This window comes from Ceratotherium simum, chromosome 5, assembly GCF_057802395.1.
Source record: "Ceratotherium simum simum isolate JZ-2026a chromosome 5, ASM5780239v1, whole genome shotgun sequence".
Taxonomy (NCBI): domain Eukaryota; kingdom Metazoa; phylum Chordata; class Mammalia; order Perissodactyla; family Rhinocerotidae; genus Ceratotherium; species Ceratotherium simum.
The window spans coordinates 10,736,151-10,759,585 of NC_141904.1; the positions used below are offsets into that span (position 1 = coordinate 10,736,151).

Below are 23,435 nucleotides of genomic sequence, written 5' to 3' on the forward strand. Positions count from 1 at the left end.
AGTTCATTTGTAGTGATACTTGCTAATCAATTTTAAGTGGAAACAGCTGCTGTGTGTCACTCACACAGTCCCCCTTCAAAGCCTAGAAAACTATAATTCAAGCCATTCGCTCCCCGCCACCAAACCTCCTCATACTGCTCATTGGCATGGCTCTGTCTGCGGGTTCCTGACCTCTGTTCCATGGGTCAGCCCCTCTCTGGGGACAGGTGAGAGGGAGAGGGACCAGCACACTGTGGGGAATGGTCAGCGAGCAGGGAGGAGCTCGGGATCCTGACATCTGATGGAAGAGAGCAGGTTGCGATCTCAGCAGCCGGGAAGGCGATCTACGTGAGGTAGCCATGCTTCTCCTTCCATTTGTCCAATACACATTTGCTGAGCAGTTCTGATGTGCTAACAAACCATACTGCCTGCCAGGGATGGAAATGAAAAGATGCAGATCCTATCCTCAAGGAGCTCACAGTCCAATGGGGAGATAGAGGCTTAAAAAGTCATAATTCAGGGAATTAAGTGCTGGGATGGAGATGGGCCCAAGGACAGTGGGAGTTCAGAGGAGGGTCACTGTGCTTCTTCTCCACCCCACCTTTGCACACCCACATCCTCGGTCCCACGAAGAGGCAGGTCTCAGCGGCATGGTCAGCTCCGCGCCCGGGCCTGGTGTGGTCACTCCTGGGAGATGGGTTCTGCCTCTGTGGGATCCAGGTGGAACGTGCTCCTCTGCCTCCCTGCTCTGTGCTGCAGTACTGCCCATGAATGGCAGGCCCACTTTGAAGGCCAGCACCCCAGCCAGGGCTGTTCTCCAGGACAGCCCAGAAGAGAGAAGTGCTGCCTTGTCTCTACCCCGAATGGAAGAAGAAGGAAGACCCGAGTGTTTCCCAAAAGCCAAGAGGTCAAAAGATGGTGAATGTTCACTCCTTCATTGCTCTCAGGACATGAGTTTCTCCATCTGTGGAATGGGAATAACACTCGGAAAGTTTTGGGGGGATTCAGGGAGAAAATAGAACTGTTGACGTTCTGGTGAGAGACCATGAAGAAGTCTTATGACAGGAAGCAGCATGTCTGGCTATTGTGGCTGCCAGGACGGAGTGGGACTGTGGCTTAGATTACTCGGCCCATCCCAAACCAGCTGGACCCAGGGTGCACTTTGTGAATCACGTGTGGAGCTATGTTCCTATGGCTACAGGGAGACCCAAAAAAAGCAAAGCAGGGAGGGACAGGATTTAACCTTTGGGATGGCACCCTACCCCATCACTAGGCCGCTGCCTTCTGTGTGGCCTGAGAAGCAGCAAGATCCTGAACTGCACTTCCATTCACAAGGGAACTGAGGCTCCATTTCCTCAACAGCAGGAACAGCCACAGCCAAACCTGCCTTGAAGGACCATCCTGGGGGTTAACTGTGAGGTCCATTTGGAAGCCCTTGGTATGGTGCTCAGTCCACAGTAGAAGATCCATTAATTGTAGGTTTTTAGGGGTTTTCTGTAACCTCCTCAGCCTTTGTTCTGTGTCTTGTGTAATATTATTAGCTTCATCAAAGTCTCATAGGATGAATTAGTTAGCTCTCTTGCTCAGAGAATGTCCTGAAGGAAGGTATTAGAAAAGAGAGGAGGTATGCATCTGAAGAAGAGCTTGTCCTCTGGGATGGAGATTGGAGAATTCTGAGTCAGCAACATAAGGCAGGGTTGTCACGGAACGTGAGCTTCCATCTTGGTCTGGGCAATGGTCAGAGGTGAGAGGGATAATGTTAGTCCCCAAATGCCTGATATTGTTAGAAAATAGTAACCAGCTGCACTGAAGGAAGATGCAACATGAGGGACTCAGCTTCAAAAGTGAGAAGACTTTCTAGGAAGCCAGAGGTGCTACGCCAAGGAATAAGTTGCCTGAAGGAAGGGGCAGGAATTACTTCTCTGTTGCCTGTATAAAGCAGGGTAGGTTTCCCTCTACTAGACAGAAAGGCAGGATTATGGAACAGATGACTTCATTGAGTCCCATCTCATCCTCTGGCCTGGTAAGCCAGTGTCCAATTTGGAAAGGGCATGCTTACTGCCTTGGTGTGATATCAAGCAGCTTACCTGCTTCTCTCCTTTGGGATGGATTCGATTAGTCAGATGGAGGCTAGAACAAAGATTTGAGAACAGCGTCTTTCCAGACAAATGCTCCTGCTTCCGAAAACAGCAAGGCCGGATCTTCTGTAGAGGTGCTTTTGTGACATTACGACTGAGGGTCAGTTTTTTGGCAACCATTTCTGTTTTTCCTCCAAAGTTTATTCCTGCCCCCTCGACTTGCTATTGGATTGAACCTGTTGCAATGCACTTTTAACCATCCACCCCCACCCCCGACCCACATGCACACATCAGTTTTTGTTCAGCAAATAACAGAAGTAGGTTACACCATATCCTCTGACATTGTGAGAGGGCAATTGAGTACTTTCCTGGGGTGTTTTGATTCTCTGTAAATTAAAAAAGATTTAACAGCCCAAATTGTCAACATTCAGACTTTGTTCCTCCATGAAGATTAGAGCATAATACTTTGTTTCGCCTTTTGGTAGACAAAAAGAACGTGTCTTATCACTCAAAAGGACTAACTCATTTAATTTTTCCCCATTGGGTGCGGAAGTAGGATATATTTTCAAAATATTTTCTAAGGCTGAACTTAGGAGGATCTAAGAGAAACTAAAATATGGAATGGCAATCCTCACTCTTCAGTCTCATAATATTTAGGGTTCGTATTCAGTACACAGGGGAACAAAGTCCACCAGAGCAATAGGTAGAGACAAAAGAACGAGAACATTCAGAACATAGTTCTGCATAGTCCATCATTGTCAACATAATCAGAAGAGACATTTTCCCAATGTTTTTATTTTATGTAATGAGACCTGACCTATCACCTGCTTCTAATACAACTTTACTTCGTCCTAATCCTCCCCATTACTGTTGTTTAGTTCTGCAAGGTAAAATGAGTTGTTATGGATAGTAGAAGCACCTAACCTGCCTGGGAGTAAAGTCTGCATTTACCTGGGTCCTAGAGAAGAGTTTCTCATAACCTGGAAGAATTGAATGATGATATGGTAGAAAGAGAATTTTGAGTTGGAAAAAGAAGTCTCAGGGTCAAGCCACTTAATTGTATACCCTTGAGCAAGTCATTCTTTCCTATGCTTTTAATTTCCTTATCTGTAAAAATGGGAACACATACCTCACAAAACAGATGTTTGGAACAAAAGAGATGATGTGTTCTCATTAACTAAGTGCTATTAAATTTCTCAACTTACCAAAAGAGAGGGTCATAACCGACAGGGAAAGCAGGGACATTAATTTATTAATGTAGAATATTGATGACCTCATACCAAAATAATATGCCATTTCACTTCACCAGCCATATAAGATCTTCCCTAGGTAGACCCAAACTATCAAAATCTGGACTATCAAGGCATATTTATTTTGGTCTCTGGCTGTCAGGGGTATTTTACCAATCTTTTCTACTCACTGAGACATCCTTCCCTTTATTGCAAAAGTATAAACCCTACTACACAACCCTAAACACAAGAGGGCAGCTAAGAAGAGGCCTGGCCACTATAGACAAGGCAATTAACCAAGGGCCAATGCATGTACAATGTACTCACTTTTAAAGAAAAGACCATCATCTCCCACTAAATGTGGAGCAGGTAAGAAGCCAGTTTTAGTCTTAGTTGAACTGAGTGGGAAAGTTCCTCTGGAAATCAAGTTGTTTACACAGAGAGTCTTCCCTTTTACAATCACAGGCAACTCACTTAACCTTTCTGAGCGCCCATTTCCTGATCTCTAAAATGAGAGGTCTACCGACATCCGACGTCCTCCCAAATAAACAATCCGATCTGATTTGAGGGCGTTCTTAGTCCTGAAGGATTTTAGATCCAGAATATTTTTATAGAACTTAAATTTTCATTCTGATTCTCTGTTCATGAAAATTATGACCACCTGTGCTTGTTAGTGTTTACACAATGTCATGAGCATGTGAGGGGCCCCATGACACATATTCTTATGGATACACCAATTCTCGTCGCTACCCTCTCTGCACACACGGGGTTATGCCTGCTAGTTTTCTTAGTCCCTCTAGGGAATGCTCCATCTACCTACAAAACCACAACTAGATCTCTACAACTCTGCAATCTCTACAACTAGAAAGCGTCCCTTGTGTCGGAATAGCGGGCAGGAAACAGGAAGTATCCATTTCTGAAATCGGTGCAAACCTAGATTCTAAATCAGGATTTTAAAAAAAGTGTAAGACTTGCTGGTTTCGTTTTGTAAAGGCCACACCACCCCCGCATTTCACTCCAAGCCTCTCAGCTCTCATGTTGGCCTGACACCAGTTGAAAATTCATACCAGCCCACACTTACGTGACTTCCTTCTAGAAAAGAGATTATTACACTGCCCTATGGAAAAGAAAGTTCCCACTGGAAACTGTTCTTAGTTTACAAACCTCATTGGAAGGCCCACTCAAACTGGTTGGCAAATCATAGTTCTTTAGAATTTGAGCCTTTGGGCTTCCTTTCTAAGCTGTTTGAAAATGGAGAAAATGGCATATTGCCCTAAATCTCAATGAACATGGAGAGTGGCACAAAAAACCCTTTCCAGTTGATTCTGAAGCACCACTGCAGCAAAAGAAGATTGGATTAAACTAAGAGAAGAGCATAAAATTATAGTCTTCATTCCCACTGAAACAATACGTGTTTTGTGTGGCCCTGAGCCAGTTCTTGTGAAAAGTATAACCTTAAATTAAAAAATACATCACTCAAAAAGTGAGCTGTATCCATTGTCAAGCCAGGGCTCCCTCAGTGAGAGGACTATCACAGACGAGAGTGGGCACAATTTTAGGAAGTAACAGGATTTCCAGGGACAGAGAGACTTTATTTTCTCTAACTCTCCCCCTTGGGAAAAGCTCAAAACTTTCCAACCACAAGGCACAGGACCAGATGCCCCACGAAGAGGTCTAATGGGAGTTCCATGGACCAGACCCAGGGAATGGCTGAGAACATTCCTTCCCTCTTTCCAACCTTTTCTTTTAAGGGAATGATTAGATATCCCCAAAAGACCAGTTGAGATAGAGGGAAACAAAATGTTAAGAAGATGTGCCTTTAAAGGAACATCTGTTTGTTCACCATAGAGTACAGAAACATAAGAAGAAAGGGTCTGGGAATCCTACACTCAAGTGGGAAGAGAGGAAACCTTCATCCTTACTAAGAAGAAACTACTGGAGAAATCATGAAACCAAGCCTGGGTCAGGTGTCCAGGATTTGAGAAAAATGGGGACATACTTGAAAAAAAATCATCTGGTGATCCCAAATGAAAAGTTACTTTTTTTTTTGCCTTTCTACTTCCTGTTTATTTTTCTGAGAAAATTTTCAGGAAAGAATAATTGCAAAGTGCAATTATAAAGATACTCTCTGGTGTTTCCTCAGCCAAGAAAGAAACTGTATAGTACCGTAGAGGCCCTGGGTTGGATTCCTACCCTTCTCCATCTCATTCTAGGGCCCCAGGTGAGGCATTCAGCTGGCCCAAGCTTCAAACTGCTCACCTGTTAAATGGGTTGACCTTTGAATTAGAGGAACTTTAGAAATAATCTAAGAACCCTTGATTTATGTTTTCAAGGTTGGAGGGAGAGACTGTTTGATATGAATGGAACTTGAAGTCCAAATAGAATCTCAGCAAACCCAGTGAGGGAGAAACTGCTTTCCAAAGAACATTAAGATCTTGCTCATATGTATAAATGTCATGAAGTTGGCCGAAACAGATTTAGAGCTGGTAAGCTCTTTAGAGATTTCCTGCAATCCCCATGTTTTATAGAGAGGAAAATCTGAGCCTAGAGAAGCTGAAGTGACTTACAAAAAATCACCCAATTCACGTTACTGTCGAGGTAAGAATTCACGTGTCTGTTCTTGGGAGAGGCTGAGCAAGCCTGCGGGAGCCAGGCCCGACCTTGGAAACAATCACCACCACCTTCTGAACATTATCTCTGGGCCAGGCACTGTGCTCAATGCTCTTGATGCTTTGGGCCATTGAATCCCCACAACTCTGAATGATAGGTGTTGTCATCTATCTCCAGGGCCAGATTCATGGGCTTGAGACCAGTGGAGTCGCAGAGAAACCACCATTCAGAAGGGCCCTGTGCTTTGTGGTCGCCATCTTGAAATTCTTAATTTTTTAACAAGGGACCCCACATTTTTATTTTACACTGAGCCCCGCAAATTGTGTAGCTGGTCCTCATTATCTCCATGTTATAGATGTATAGACAGAGGCTTAGAGAAATTAAATGGCTTGCTCTTGGTACCAGCCACTCACAAAAATGGGGACACAGACACAAAGAATCAACAGACAGTGTAAAGGTGGACCTAAGGGAGTGGCTAAGGGGATGTTGTGCTTTCAGAGCCCCTTTGGGATTTTCTATCTTCTGATGGCCTCAGATCTCTCTGTGCTCTGAGTAGGGTGACCAACCATCCCGATTTGCCTGGGCCTGGAGGGGATTCCCAGGACATGGGACTTTCAGTGCTAAAATTGGGAAAGCCCCGGGTAAACTGGGATGAGTTGGTTACCCTACTGCCAAGTAGCAGGCATGGGGTTCTGGGGGCTTCCCAGCCCTTATCTGCCATGTCTTGTGCCCTCTGGGCCACATGTAGGTCTTCAAAGGCAGGACCCATCCAGAGGGCAGGCTGGAGACCTTGATCCAGGCAGAGGGTGGGCAGTCAACCACTGTTATTGTAAGACTGGGGACCAGGCAAGTGAATCCAGAGGGACCAGTCTGCTTGAGAATAGGCAGGCTGCAGTCCACATTCAGAGACCCAAGCCAGGCTGGAGACAGTGTGGGTATAGACAACCAAGAGCAGAAGGAAACAGGCTGGAGCAGAGCCCCAGGGTGGATGCTCAAGGGATCTTCACCTTACTCGCTCTGTGACAGTGGGCAAATCACTTACTTTGCAGAGCCTAAATTTCCTCATTTAAAAATAAGAGAAGCAATACTAACTTCATGAGGTCATTGTTAAGATGAGAAATTATATATGTAGTGCACAGTTCAGTATGGCCACACTGAAAGTCTCAATTTATGCTTATTTAATTCCATAAATATCTATAGAACCCTATTCTGAGCCAGGCTCTGGAGGAGGGACTGACATACCTTCAGCTCTTGTGGGACTAACCGATAGTGTGCTAATAAATGTTAACAACCAGCTATCTGAAGAAAAAGTAAAAAACTGCTTTGTAGCATATGCCAACTTCCATGGTGTAAATACTCCCACCACGGCTGATGTCAATCTACCAATGTGAGGCAACTGAACACAGAGCTGGGAAAAGATGTGCTTAATCTGCTCTAGGGAGCCTATACCAGCAGATCACTGAGCTACCCTCTATCAGAAAGAACAAACTACAGCCTGTATAAGTGTTCTAGAAGAGGAAGGAGAGGGGAAAACAGGTCAACATAACTTTGGGTAAGTGCAGGGAGAACCACCTTGAGGAAGTAAGACTTCGGCTGAGACCTGAGGCTGCGTAGACATAACCAGGGGAAGGAAACAGCATGTTTGAAGGCCCGGAGGAAAGAGAGGGAGGAAGAAAGAGGAAGGCATGTTTGAGAAAGCCTGGAGCCGGGAAAAACAAGGCTGTGGAGGAGCAGAGACCCGACAGTGCAGGGGCCAAGTTCACCAGGTTCCACAGCTGGGTTTTAGGCTAAGGAAGCCACGGGCATAACACTGAGATTTTAGAACCATCACTCTGGCTGAAGCGTGGGGAATGTGTTGAGAGACAAGAGGGGAAGCAGGGAGATCACACTGTGGCAGTAGCCCAGGCAGAAGGTGCTGGTGTCCTGGGCCGGGTTTTCTATCTTTGTGTAACAGGTATTTACTGAGCATGTGCCATGCACGTAGGACTGTGCTAGGTCCTGGTGATTCGTCACTGAGAACACGGTCCTAGCCTTCAAGGATCTTACAGGCAAGTGGGGAAATTCTTTTTAAAGATGTAATAATAGTTAACTCTTGAGTGTTGACTGCAGGCCCGGCTTAACACTTTACATTTATTATCTCCTTTAGTTCTCATAATAATTCTAGGGGGTAGGTCTGAATGTAACCCTCATGAGAGATATTGGGTAGTAAACTGGAAGCAGGTGGGTTCATGGTGCAGGTGCCTGGGTTGTAGCTGGAAGACATGTGGATGCTGGAGTGATGGCAGAAGGGGCTGGGTCCTCTGGAGGAGCCCTCAGCCTCCGCCAACAAACCTCTGCCCCCTAGCCCAGTGCCCCTGTTCCGCTTCCCCGCAGTCTCCCTGATGGTGCCTCTGAGGTGCTTCTGAGTCTTTCAGGAAGAAAGTATGGATAGAGTGGGACAGTAAGGAAAACAATGTCCATGTTTGTCAGAGTCACATTTTAGAATGTTTTTTAAGGAATTCCATTTTTATGATTTTTTAGGTCATGCACACAGGGAGAAAAAAAAACAAATGTTCATAATCTGATTACACTGCCAATGAGGCTGTCCCACAAAAGGACATTTTGTTAGACTGTTTTGCCCACTCTCAAATATGAATTTGACAAATAGCAAACATTCTTCTCCACCACTTGACAGCAGAGAAATTGAGACAAGCCAGGAAAGACATCGAGGAGACAGTTCTGTGACTTGAGCCGTGTGTTCTGCCAGCCTACTTCCGGTCAGAGACACTCTTGTTTTTATCTTCAGTCATTTCTTTTTTTATGAGGTGATGGGCAGTTAGTTTTGATCAGGGCTTTAAATAGAATTGACCTTCATTAACCAGATCCATCAAACTTGCCAAAAGATTTCCTTGAGACCATTCCACACTACAGTATTTATATTTTCATAGGCAGCCTCTTCCCTAGACTTTCTCTTCCTATCAATTCACTTCCCCCAGCATCTCTGTCATAAAGAGAGTGAAACCCAAGTAGCTAAACCCAAGTAGTGAAAGCCAACAAGTTATCAAGGCCACAAAATTGCCTTTAGGACTTTAAGGTCAGACGTACCTGGTTTCCACCACTTATGAGCTGTGTGACTCTGGGAAATATCCTTAACTTCTTTGAACCTCAGCTGTAAAATGATATTGCCTACCTTATGTGGTTGTCAAGAATAAACGAAGTAAAGAATACAAGGGGTTTAGCACTCAGCTATCTCTTGCTGTCATTATCACTATCATAGCTGCTGCCTAACAAAGCCATTGTGATCCAGGGAGAGGTTTAGAAGAGGGAAGAGGTGCCTCCTGCTAGCACACGGTGAGGAGCCGCAGAAGACAGGCCTAGCAGAGCTTCTCTGAAAACTGCCCTCAACTCCCCCTTTCCCAGTCTACCCAAATGCCCCACATCCAGTAGCATTTAGGATTCTTGAGCACACAGATATTGATATAAAATCTCTGACTGCCTTGTCACTGCCTGAGCAAAGGAAAAGGGAGTCTTTTTCTTAATCCCAAAATTTAATTATAATTTTGACATCTGATCCAGGATCAGATGTCAAAATATAAAATATCCTCCAAAGTTATTACTCATAGACCCAAATCAATTGGTTGACCCTGAGTTATAAAGTTATAAGCAGAGCCGAGCAGTCACCAGCAGGAGGAGCTAGAATGCCAAAGAGTATATGTGGGGGAGGGGGGGTGGCGGGAGGAGACAAGCTGTGACCTAAGGGTGGGGATGCTTTTCCCCTGGGCTTGCAGATAAGCAGTCAGCTCTTGGAAAGATGTGTGTGTTAAAACTAAAGAATTTAATGACACTGGTCTTAAATTTTAATAGGAATACTCTCGAAGGAAGGGGAGGCTATTAAACCAAGCTTTAAAAAAAATTACTAATAGGAGATGGATTTTGAATGTCTGAGGGAACATTTTGGGAAGAGTCATTATTAGTCACATTATCCTTGTTGAAGAAACCTCAGAGACTCAGCCTTATCTGCAGTGATAATAGTAATTTATTGGCTTTTCTGAAGATAGACCTGGGGTGTCTCATTTATGAGCCAGCCTTGGCTGGACTCTTATCAAGTCTGTCGACTTGAAACCAAGTTCTTGATTGAGGCCTGAATGCGGCTAAGACGAAGCCAAGTGTAAACAAGGCGTAAACATCCCCTCTTATCCCAAAGTGCCTCTCTTGCAAAACTCCAGATAATTAGGAGACTTTGGGCTCCACTCTCAGGTCCACGTCTTAGACACGGGGTGCCGTCCCCTGTTAACTCGCGTGTTTCTCACTGCTGGAGTTAAACAAAGGCCCTTCCCAGGCACAGCCGTTGAGGTGGGTGTTTCCCGGATGGCTCACCAACCACTGATTCAGAAGGTTAACCCCATCCACTGGATGTTCAAGGCCCTTTCTCATCTCTCTTCTCCCTGAGTCCGTCTCTCCATTTGGTAGAAGACTCACCTGTGTATGGGAGACAGGAAAAGGAGAAAAATGCTGAAGAAATTCCATTTTATCATCAGCAGACCTAGCATGAAGTGATGTTGAAGGAACAGATCAAAACCAGTGGACACAAGTCGCCTTCCAAATCCTCCCCTCCGGTGGGCCACTAAGAATTGACAGTGGTTGCCATCTTCCCACAGACACCTAAGAGATCGCTGAGTCCTCTTTCCCCCAATTTCCCTCTTTCAGCTGACAATATAAATGTTTCTGGAAATAAATGCCAATAAATACCCAATGGAGCATTTTGGTTTAGCTTTCTAAAAACTAACGTGGTATGAATAAAGAACTTCTGTTAAGAAATAAAAGAACTAGATGATTTTTTTTTAATCGCCTTTCTAGGGGCCCGAGGGACAATATCTGTGCTGGCTTGAATTTAGTCCTTTTTAGTTTTTGAGGAAGGTGAGATGGGCCTAGCAAGTTCTGCAAGTGAAATCTCACAGGGGTCACCCAGACCCAAGGTGTGGGTGAAGAGACCCAGGTTTAGCACAACAAAATGGAGTCAAGTTCTGTTTCTGCCATTAGCTGTGTGACATGGAGCAAGTCATTTATAAATATCCCTTTGAGGCTGAGTTTGCTCATATATAATAATAAGCAAATAATAATACCTTTCCAAAGTAATCATTCTCAAATGCAAATCTCATGTCTTGTCCCTGCTTGAAACCAGACACTCCCTATTTCCTATACGGTGACGTCTGGTTCTGAGCCTGGCATGACCTTCCTATCTGTTCTAACCCCATCTCCACCACTCAGTCCCCTCAACCGCCTTTCACATACACACTCCAGCAATATGGAATACCATCCTGTTTCCCATCTCTGCTCCTTTGCACGTGCTGTCCCCACCCACAGAAGGCCTCTCCCCTCATTCCACCTTCCCCCACCAAAAACACCCGGAACAGGGGACCCGGAACAGGGGAAATATTTGCTCATCTTTGAAACCTCGGTTCAAATATCACTTTCTATGAGAAACTTTCCCCAAACACTCCTCCACACACCCCCTCCCCCCATCACACACACACAGAGCTCTTCCTCGAGTCTCTGACTTGGTGACACTGGTCTTGTGTTGTCTTCCTGCACCTTTCTCTAGCTCATCTGCCCGGGACCCCATGGGCCCCTTTTTCTAATTGGCACAAAGGCTGTGTGAATAGGCTGGCGGTGACGCTGGAGGAACCAGGGTCTGCGGGGACAGGAAGGTGGCTGAATAGCCCATGTGTCACGCTGGACAGAAGTGCCTGGAAGTCGGGAGGGGAAATGCCTGGAGATCCAGTTGTGGCTCTGCAGGGGAAGGGCAGGATGTGGCAGGCGGGAAGGGGAGGGCGGGGAAGGCTGCCAAGGAGTTATCTGTGGGGTTAGTAGTGGATGTCTGGGGCTTAACTGACGTGGATTTGTGCTGTGGGAGGGACTCTGCTCCCTTGCGGAGGATAATTGAGAACAAGGAGGATTATGCAATTTGAAAACATCCAATTCCAGAAAACGTGACGATCCCTGACAGTGACCCACTTTACTTGTTCGGGTTTGGCTTTTCCCTCCAGTTCTGCCTCCCTCGGGCCTGAGCCACTCCAGTCTGTCCCCAGTGAGAGGAAGGACCAATTCTCCCGCCCTCAGAGGTCATATCTGTCCTTGATGACAGCTCTCCCTCTCCCCGCCTCCTTCTTCCCAGGCTTTACTTCTTTCCCTCCATCTTCAACTTCCCTCAGGCCCTCGTCAGTCACCGCCCTTATTTCTTTTTCTGCTGTCATTTCTCACTCTTTCTCTGGCTGTTTCTGGGCCCTCTCCCCCTCCCCACCCACACAGCCCTCACTCAGGCCTCCTGCTCTCTGGCATCTCCTTCCCTGCGCTTTTCAGCCCTTTACTTCATTCCCTTCAATATTGATCAGCATCAATACCTTATTTTCACCTACTTTTTCCCTTCAACATTCTTTCCTTCCTGTTTCTTGGCATGCTTTGGCTCTTCTGTGCTGTCTGATTTTACTTCTCTCTGCCCCTTCATTCACTTGTTCAACAGGCATTGCTTAAGCACCTACTGTATTCTGGGCAGTGTGCTAAGTTTCAGTGACACAGAGCGTCTGAGCCCCTTTCATAAAGCAAAAGTACAGGCAGGCATCCAGAGGAGTGGGCGAGGGGACCACATGGACAAGTGGGGGACCTTTCCTCTGAGAGTTCAAGAAAAAGACTGCAAGGCCAGTCTTCTCAGCACAGCTCTTAAAAAACCATTTCTGCCTTCTTGCTGATTTCTCTGGATCTCTGGAGGACGTTAAGCCTCAACTTTGTGTGAATAGAACAGGGAGCAATTGGTAGCGTTAAAACGGAGTGAGATAGGCTATAGTTTCAATGTGACAGATTTTCAAGACTCACAAAGCATGCATTTTGCATAAATGTCCAAATTTAGCCAGCAAATCCGAACGATTTGGGAGACGCGCAGCAGCAGTTTTTGAAGCAGAGTCTGACCGTACACCAGTCCTGCGGTCACTCTAGGATTAGCCAGGTTTGCAAATGAGAAAACATGGAAACCGAAACATGAAAAGATTTCCCAAGTTCACACTGAGGACGGTGGTGAGGGGATTAGGAGCTGAATGCTCTCTCTCAGGCCTATTTCTGAACTACTGCTTCCTGAAGGCAGATGTTAAACAAGTTTTTGCCTTTAAAATAAGGCTAAAAAAGTGTTCTCATTTTGGCCATATTTCAGTGCAAACCTCCCAGGGAAAAGGGGGGTCCATCTGAGGGAAAATTAATTACCTCGAGCTCCTGGACTACAAATCAAGCCGACTTCTCCATGTGCCTTATTCAAGAATGCTTTCGACTTTTGAGAGAGGTTCTCAAACTTTGCTGCTCATTAGAATCACCTGGGAGCTTTAAAAAACCCTAATGCTCAGGCCTCACCCTGGACCAAATCAGAATCTCCGGGAGTGGGACCCCAGCATCATTATTTTTTAAAACTCTCCAGTATGCCGCCAGCTTTGAGAACCGGCACCGTCGAAACTGTGTACATGTTGGGATCACCAGGGGAGTTTAAACAGTTAGTCATGTCTGTCCCCACCCCCAGAGACTGTCTTTACCTGGTTTGGAGGATGGCCTGGGGTTGTTCAAGACCCCCAAATGATTCCAATGTGCAACCGAGTTCAAGAGCGACTGCTGAAGAGCATAGCTCTGTGGACCAGGCGCGTGGGCATCGTCTGAGAGCTGCTTAGAAATGCAGAATCTCAGGCCCCACTCCAGACCCCCTGAATCTCAGGCCCCACCCCAGACCCACTGAATCAGAATCTGCGTTTTAATAAGATCCCCAGGTGATCCGGATGCATATTAAAGTTTGAGAAGCATTTGTTGAGAGTATCTCCTCTCCAAAATAAAAAAACATTCTACATTTCTAAAAACTGAAGGTTTATCTAATATATATGACATTCACCATGGGCAAGGTACTTTGCATGGCGAGCCCTCCGCATGCATTACTTCATTTGATACTCACCACAAACCTATGATATAGGTACGAGCACTGTGCCCATTTCATAGCTGACCAAACTGAGGCTCAGAACTAGGTGAACAGCTGTGAGACCACACGGATGAGCAGAGGGAGGACTTACCCTAAGATTTCCAGGACTTGAAAGCACATGCTCTTAACCACTTGGTCAGACTTTCCCAACCTGTACGCCAAGCACTCTGGATGGGTTTCAGATGCGCCAAGCTATTGATCCCCTCAGCTCTCCACCAGTCTAGCAGGGCCTGGGGTGGTCACCCACTACAGAAAAAAGAGGAGGAAGCTCTGGTCTCTATGATACTTTTCGCCCATTGTTGGACAAAGAGGAAGCTGTGTCTCCAAGGGCTGAAGTGACTTGCCTGAGGTCATGCAGCTTCTTAAAGCCAGGATGGCCCCACAACCCAGGAGTCCCAACTGCCCGCGTGCCTCCCCCTGCTAAGCAGCGTTTCTCCCAGAGTGGTCCCCAGACCAGCAGCATCAGGCTCGTCTGGGAGTTGTATGAGATGCAGCTGTTCAGGTCCCACCTGGCAGCTGTTCAACAAGGCCTGCAGGTGATTCCCCGTTCGCTTGTTTGAGAACCAGCGCATTCAGGCAGGCAGCCGGATGGCCCTGCCAGCGTGCAGCCCCGACACTTGAGCCCTGCTACGGGCTGCAGCTTCCCTGCGAATAGAGGTTTCTTATGCCACTTAGCTTTGCACGAAGCTGAAATTTACATGCTGATGTAATCTTCTTAGGGCCTTCTTTACCTCTCAGGAAAGAGCTGTAATGCTGTAGAAAAGAGAAAGTAAATGATGGATAACAGATAAACAATTAAACACTCTTTCCGTGCCTTCAGCCCACTTTCTGCCAGCGCGGCAACACGCAGGCAGCAGACGGGGGAGAGAGAAGTGGCATTTCCTGAGCACCTAGTGTATGCCAGGCATCAGGCATGCAGTGACACCAGCACCCATATCTTGCTCACCCATCATCTCATTTAATGCAGTGATCCCTGTCTGAGAAATAGGGAAACTGAGGCTCAGAGAGAGAAAGTGATGAGCCTAAGACCAGAAAATGGCGGTGGTGGCCCCAGGGTCTGTCCCACAGCCTGTGCTGCTGGGCTCCTTGCCCTCCAGCAGGAAAGGTAAAGAGCTCCGGACACACTGAGTATCTGGAATGACTGGATTCCAGAATTCTCAGAGCAAGCGCCCCAAACAGATCCGCCTACTCAAAGCCCCCGGGATGCCTAATCCAACAGCCCTTGCTTGCCTATGTCCTGCGTTCTCGCTGCACTAGGGAAGCTGCTCTCACAGCATAAGAATAGACCAGCCACGAAAAGTGAAACGGTTCAGCTGTGCCTGAGCCCCTGAAACACTTTGGGATCTATTCTTAACCAGCGGCATCTGTTCCAAGGCGGCAGGCCCCGCATTGCCAATGCCCTGCCAAGCAGCCTTGAGCTTTGCTCTTCAGGAAACCAGGGAACCACTTGACCACATCTAGAACTCAGGAAATGAACTCCCAAGAGAAAGGAGCACGTGAAGATAGTGCTGGCTAGCTATGTCGTCTCCAGCTCCCCAGTGAGAGCTCATGTTCATGCCATTAGATGCAACAAGGCTCTGAGCTATGATCCAACAAGTAGAACAAAAAGGACGCTAGCTAACTCAATCACAGAATGGGGTGGACACTTGGTTAAAGGTCAGCGTTGGGTTGTGGATCCACACAGACTTCCTTCCCTGTTTATTTGCCCCAACGCCTACCAGCACAACCTCTAAACACCCACTTCCCAACATCATATTCATCCACAGGATGGACACACAGTGGTTAACCCGAACCCCAAGAAGAGGGAAGCTCTTCTGACACTTGGTCCAAATAGATAAACCCTACAGAGAATTCAGCAGGAAAAACAGAAATTTTGTCTCAGCCTTTCTCATCCATGCAAGGAGAAAGCCATTCTCCATTCTGAGTAATTTTATATGAATTATATGTTTTTCCCAAAATGCGGGTCAGTTATTTCTGTAAGAGCCTCAACGGGCCATTTTCCCTCTTGTTTGAGGTTAAGTCACACTCGGGACTCTGAAAACCTGCATCCAGTCCAAGGGTTACCATTTACTGGTCACTAATGGGACTCCAAGTCCCACTCCCCATTGCCCCTTCCAGGTACACACACCACCGCAGCCGACTCACAGGTTAAAGTCAAGAAAAAAGTTATTCAGACATGATGGGCAATGCCATATTATTAACTACTGCAGGCCCATGAAATAGGAGTGATACTGGAAAGATCCACAATGGTAGCCACATACCAGGAAGTGTGGGGCCTCATTTCTCGATGGGCAAAGAAGAGACGCCATGAGCAGCTGTGAGAAGGAGTGTTGGGGGAGAAGGCAGGAGCCTTTGTGCATTTTGCTCACTTGTTCCATTTTGTATCGTGAAAAGATGTTGCTATGTAATTACAGTAATGTTGGAAATGGTCTGAAGCACAATTAAAAATCACTTGGCTAAAGAAGAAATTAAAAAGAGGGAAAGATGGTCTAGAAAAGAGTCTATATGATTAGAAAGGTTAGCTGTGAGGATGGATATGAGAGGTTGCAGGTACATTGTCAGTTATAGCATCCTCTGTGGATGGGTGGTAGGGGCAAAATTTCTCCAAGAAATGTTTAAAGTGTCTTAGAGTCAGTTAACATTTACTGAGCATAATCTCATGGACTATTTTATTTAATCTTCCCCAAACTATTTATCATTCCCATGTAACAGATGAGGAATCTGAGGTTCAGAGTGGTTAATGGGCTCCTGAGCTCACAGAACTGATTAGTGTCATAGTAGGTTCTTGAATGCAAGTCTCTCTTCTTCAAGCTTTTACTGCTTTCTGAATCAGGAAACCCCCTTAAAAGCAGGCAGTGCAAATAAGGGGAACTGCCAGATTTGAGGGAAAAGAAAAGAAGTAAAAGCAATCAACCTATGGCTTCAGTGTTGGGGAGACATTAGGGATTGGTGGGGGCTATGACAAAATGGAGAATTACAGACAACATCTAAAGTGAAGAGCTGGTACTCAGAACCAGCTGATTGTTACCTTTCAGGAGTGCAGACTCAATTGCCAGATCTACTGATTGTTCAGGAGAAACTGTAAGTCAGATTTTTATATAAGCTTTCCTGTTTGTTTTAATGTTAGCTCAAAAGAATTTAAACATCAGATGTTTGCCTGTTGCATCAACAGGCAAAACAAAACCTATCTGCAAACCAAATTCAGCTCATGGACTACCAGAGGTAACCTCAGCTTCTTCTAAACCAATAATATAAAATTATTAAATTTTATCATAGATAAAAGGTATCAATGATCTTCTGATCAGCTCCATCTGCAGAAGAAAATTTTATGTCATAAACACTAATTGAAATTGTTAATAATAACCCTCATGATAATGTTATTTTTGACATAATTCTATCTATTTCCTACATGGACCATGTGTAGAAAGATGTTCCCCAACCAAGGTTGGAATCCCAGTCCTGCTAAGTAGGGGCTGTGTGGCCTTAAGCAAGTAACTTAACCTCTCTGAGCACTCAGTTTCTTCATCTGCAAAATGGAGACAATGACATGTAAATTACAAAGTCAAGCTCAGATTTAAATAAGGCAATTATTAGAAGTTACAGTACACAGGCCTGCCAGAATGAGCTTGAGTAAGGCCCTAGGCGTTGCCGCTGCCCACCCTCCAGCCCTCCACCCTCCCTTTGCTGTGAATTTCGTTTCTTTCAGTATTTGAACAACCTACTTAGAATCCGGCTGATTTCCTCAAAAAGTTCATGTGAAACAGGAATGGGAACTTCTAATCTTGTGTGAGGCAGGCTCCTCTAGATTTCTGTGCCTCCTTGTCACACCCTTACTGAGTGCCTTGTTTGGCAATAGTCCTGCCTTGTTACGATTTGAAAATGCACAGTGAGGAATTGAGCCCTACCCTACTGAAAGGGAAAACCCAGATTTTTCCTTCCTGAGTAGGGAGGAACCCAGGTCTCCCCACTGTGCTTCCCTCCTGTGAGTCCACTTGCCTGCTCACACGGTGCACTTCACTGCTGACTCTTCTGGTCTCCAAATGTCGGGGGGAGGGGTTCCCACAACAAGCAAGACTCGGACACCAGCTGGGTGTCCTACAATTTAATTCTGACACTATCCACCCAGAGCTAGTGTCCGATCCCTCAGGGAAGGGGTCAGTCCCACAAGACTGCCCCCTCCAGACACCAGTCATGAGCCCAGGTTGTCACTGTGCTGCTGACCAACCAGCTGTAGGTCGGAGGTTCCCACGCCCCCTCCTCAGGCTCGATTAATTTGCTAAAGTGACTCATAGAGCTCAGGGAAACCCTTACCTACATTTACCAGTTTATTAAAGGATGTGATGAAGAGAGACACAGGGCGAGGTCTGGGAGGGTGCTGAGCACAGGAGCTTCTGGCCGTGTGGAGTTGAGGTGCACCACCCTCCCGGTGTGGATGTGTTCACCTACCTGGAAGCTCTCCGAAACCCGCTATTGGGATTTTATGGAGGCTTCCTCATGTAGGCATGACCAATTTTTAAATCCATTTCCAGCCCCTCTCCCCTCTCTGGAGGGTGGGAGGTGGAGCTGAAAATCCCAAGTTTCTAATCATGGCTTGCTCTTTCTGGTGACCTGCCCCCATCCAGGAGTAATCCAAAGTCTCCTCATTAGACAAAAGATGCTCCCAGTGCTCTTATCACCCAGGAAATTACAAGGGTTTCAGGAACTGGGGGCAGAGACCAGTATATATGTTTTCTATCATCTCATACCTCCTATGGGTGTTTGTTGGTTGAAAGCAGGCAGAACACCAAGGCTCCTCCATTTCCCCTTCCTCCCTCAGCTGCCTAAACTCAGCATGTTCTTTCCCACTGTAAACACCAACAATTACAAGAGAGGGCAGGTGATTTGGGTTTAGTTTTTAGTTTTATTTGAGGTTAAGTGAATCCCACAGCAATGAAAAATCAATACTGTATTTGGCCGGATAGACATTATTAAAGCACCTGGATTAAATGGAACATAAATAATAGTCCATTGATTTTTTTATCCAATTTTTTGTAATTTAGTTCACAAGAAACAGAATTATTTTCAATGCACCAAGTGCTTGACTAGGCTGAGTATATTCTACAACATTTTATATGAATTTATGTTTCATCATCCCATCTTATTCTATTTGTCTTTACAGATGTGTATAAGGAAAGAGGTTTATACAGTTTTTCTCCTCCTTTTTGCTCTCTGGTTCCTAACTGAATGCTTAGTTTTAACTATGAATACCTCCTGTAAGGGTTACAGAGGCATTCAAAACATTGACTTTTGCTAAAAGATGCAATTCTTGAGAATTAGTAAATACTGTAGGAATCATATTTTAAAATCTGATCATGGAGATCAAACCAACTGCTGATTCTGAGACTACCCAAGGCTTGAGTGTCACATTATGCAGGAATTTCCAATTCCAGGCCGAATAAGACTCAGATAAGCTCCCGTGATTGACAGTAACATACTAAAATGCACGGCCGCTGACCTCAGTCTCAGATCACATTCAACAACAGAAAGTGAACTCTCACAGCAATGCCCCATCCTCAGGTGGATTCCATCTTGAAGGTCCTCTATCCCATAAGCACTGAGGATACGAAGGCAGTTATCGGGAAAATGCCAATTATGCCAATAACAGAACAGCCATAGAATGATAAATAGCATAAATTAGTCTTCCTTCCCCAGCCATTTCCAAAAGTTTCTGTTCATGACAGATTTTCTGTCGAAAGGTGTGATCACAAAGCTAACTTTATGCACACACTATTGATTTTGGCAGAGTGAAGCCAAATAATCCTAAAATAATGTAAGAATGAGGAATACGTGCAGATGCACATATCTGCCAGGCCACTTGTTAAACCCTGCCCGAACCAGCGCATACAAGTAGGTCATTGAAAGTCAGCGCAAACCAGGGCAGCTCCCCTGGCAGGAGACATTAACCTGCAGGAGGAATCTTGGAGACAAGTGATATGTTTTAGCCCAGCAGCTGTATATTTTATTTATGAATTGATATAAGCATAGAGATATATGGGGAGAGGAATGCATATAATATGATCCTTAAACACACTCCAAAATAAAGATAGATAGGAAGAGAGATTTATACCCACACATCTTCCAATTGAAAGGGCCTCTTCTCCCACCACCTCCAAAAAAGAAATCACAGCTCTAACGACAGCTCTGGGGCCTTAGTGTAGTTAGTGTGTTCTATTTTGTCTCCCAGCAGGTGTCCAGCCCCAGGCTCCTGTCTCAGTTAAGAGCACCTATGCTGCAGTCAGAGCAGTGCCATCAAGACACAGAGAGATCAGGGCCTCACATATGCCACTTGGTCCAAGGCACCAGGGTATATTGCATTTTGGAAAAGAGATCCTAAAGGGGGTAGATTTCTCTTCCTAGGTGTCCACTTCAGTGTGAACCTCGTTTTAGACAGTGGAACATATGTTTGCTTAGAGTCCTAGAATGTGAGGTTAGGAAGGCACTTTCGAGATCCACACCCCTCATTTTACAGCTCTGGGACATCCCTCAGCCAAATGGCTGCTCGGCAGACACAGCAAAGCACAGAGGACCTCCATGTGGCCCAGAGGAGGCAGGATATAGCAGAGAGAACATGGGCTCTGGAACTAGGCCAAGTTGGGTTCAAATCACAGACGTATGAACTGAGCCAAATTCCCTAACCTTTCTGATCCTCAGTTTACTCACCTGTTCAATGGAAATTATAGTGTAAGTCCACAAGCTGTCATCAGTAGTTCAGAAATCCAAACTGCCCTGAAAACCAAAAGAGTTTCCTGATTCGTTTGGTGGCAAAGTCAACCCAGACTGAACTTACTTGGAGACAAAACCTGACCTGAAAGGATGAGGCTACATCTTGTCATTATTTATCCCGTGACAGCTGAGCACCACACCAGCGTCCAGGGCAGAGGCTTCTGAGCCAAATGGAAGGCCTCTGGCTCTGTGTCCTCATTCCATGTGCTCAATGGATAGCCTTCTGCCGCTGCTTCTAAACCGCCGGCTCACGCCTGCTGTTCTGGTTGGAGTAGGAGATTAGGCCGGGAAGGAGCCAAGAGGACGGCTCTTCTTTGTAGGAGGGAAGGGACCATACACCAGCGTCCTCTCGGGCCACACCCTGTTGGCTTAGAGCAGCCGTGTGGGCGACAGTCCCTCCAGCTGAACTCACTTGCAGCTCATATTGGCTCAACTGCAAAATTTCAATTTGGCATTTCCTGACTTTTTTTCCCTCTTGGATAGGAAACAGGACAATGGAAAAGGAGGAGATTCAGCTTGTAGCTTGGTGAAATTTTGTCATTCTATAATAAATAATTAATTTGAAAGAAGGAATGGTATCTCAGAAGAAAAAAATCAAAGTAACACTGCAAAAAATCCTTCAAGACAGACTTTTTAAACCTGCCCCATCCTTTTTTCCTCCATTATTGGGTAGTTTTAAGTTGGGTTTGTGCTTTTCTTTCCTGGTGTCTCAAGCCCAACAGCCTCATCCTCCTCCTTCCTGAATGCTGACTGGTGAGGCCGCCTGACCATCCCCTTCGGGTGGGTAGAGAGAACCTTTGGCCTTGGTACATGATCAGGGCCAGACTCACAGGTGGGCGGAGTGAGAAATATGATGTGTGGTAGCAGGGGCCAGAATCCTGCTCGGAATAAGCCCTGCCACCTGGCCGTCTGCCACTTGAGCTGCTCTCCTTCGAGGCCAGAAGGTTGTTAGTCAGCAGGAACCATCTAAGGCAAACACCACTGGGTGAGACCAAGCCCCATCAGCTTAGCACTTTGGTGAACAGACACTGACAGCTAAATCCCGTGGGAGTGGACCAGGGGAAGGTGCGGACGGAACAGTGTATGAGGCCAAGGAAGGCCTTGCTCAAAGGGAGGGTGACAGGATGTGAAAGACAAGCTTCACCAACCTCATCGTTTCCCATGTCGTTCTCAGGCAGGTCAGCATCCTCCCTGTTCCTAAGGCACCTGCAGTGCTGGCGTGGCAGGCTTACACGGCTCCCCCAACCCCAAGCTCTTCTGTCCTCAGCTGAATGCATGACATTCCAGTTCACGTGCAACAAACATTTTTTGAGCATTGGCTGTGTGCCAGGTCCTGATCTAGGCAATGGGAAGAGAGAAACAAAGTACAGCCCTGACCTTGAGGGACTCAAGGTTTTCACCTATCTAGAGATGTCTGGGCAACATGATTTTATTGATTCTTCAGGTGAGTTCCATGGAACGTGAAGTCTGGGAGATGGGAGAGGTAAGGGGAAGGGTTCTGTGTCTATCTGAATTTGAGAAACACTGCTTACTTCACAATGGTTATAAGCGTCTTAGCGATAAAGAAAGATGCTTAATTTCCATGACTTATTTGGACCCAGAACCCATTTATCATGTAATATGTCTTAACATCCTCAGGTGTTTATCCTCCATGAAACACACTTTGGGACCCAACCCCTCATTTCAGCCAGGTGTGCTTCGGAATTCAGAATTTGGGGGTGTTAGCAAGGTAATCTAGTACACCCCTCTTCTGTGCCATTTGTGGTGGCTGAGGGCTTCTTCAGAGGAGAAACGGAGAGGACCTGGCTCCATTAGACGTCAAGGCCTGCCAGCAGGGTTTGGGGACAAATGGCCTCTCATTGAACTCTGGAGTCTGAGACCACATGACCAGACTCATCTTTGTTTCAGCCATATTCAACCCTTCACTCATTTATTTAACAAAAAAATGTGGATTAAGCACCTACTCTGGAAGCAGCTACATTGCAAACTGGGCATTCTTGTCATCAGGGAACTTGCAGTCTGCTGGGTAGGGTGGGGGAGGCCTGACCAGTTAGCAAGCAATTTGAAGATGTGATAGATGCCATAATTAGGGAACAACACACCCTGGTTTGCCTGGGTCCATCCCAGTTACACCTGCTGTCCATGCATAACATGTGCAGGTGCCCCCTTCACTCCCATCGGTGTCCTAGCCCCCTTCACTCCCATCGGTGTCCTAGTTTTGACAATAGATTACATGGTCCCCTAGTTATGAAGCCAGAGGAGGGAGGGTCAAGGAAAGCTTCTCAGAGGAGCTGACACTTGAGTTGAATCCTGAATAAGTGAGGAGGAGGAGGTAGCCAGGGACAGTGGTGGAGTTAGCACTCAGGAAATAGGAAATAGCAAGTGCAAAGGATGAGAGAAGACAGGACCCAGCACATGCAGTTACATTGAAGGAGGCAGGAGGCAGGTCTCAAAGAGCCCAGTTGCATCATGCTAAGGAGTTGAGACTCCTCGGGGCCGTGGGAAGCCTTTGACAGGGTTGTAGGCAGGGAAGTACCATGATCTAGTCAATACTGCAAAGGAACTGCTTTGGCTGTGAATGGGAGTGGAGGTGGGGCAGTGAGCTGAGGCTGGTCAGCAGAGCCCTTAGGCCAGTGAGGAGACTGTTGCAGCCACCCAGGGGAGAGGTGCTGGCAGCCTGGGTGAGGGCAACAGCTATGGGCTGGAGAGACATGGATGGATAAACGGATGGTGGATGGTTGGATGGATGGGTGGATAGATGGAGGGATGGATGGATGGATTGAGAGTTCTTTGGCA

The 23,435-nt window shown here is 46.2% G+C and overlaps 1 protein-coding gene across 1 annotated transcript in view; it reads left to right on the forward strand.

Annotated features, from left to right (window-relative positions):
- Positions 1-23,435, forward strand: part of SLC9A9 (solute carrier family 9 member A9) — a 539,379-nt gene that overhangs the window by 483,759 nt on the left and 32,185 nt on the right. The window lies entirely within an intron of this gene.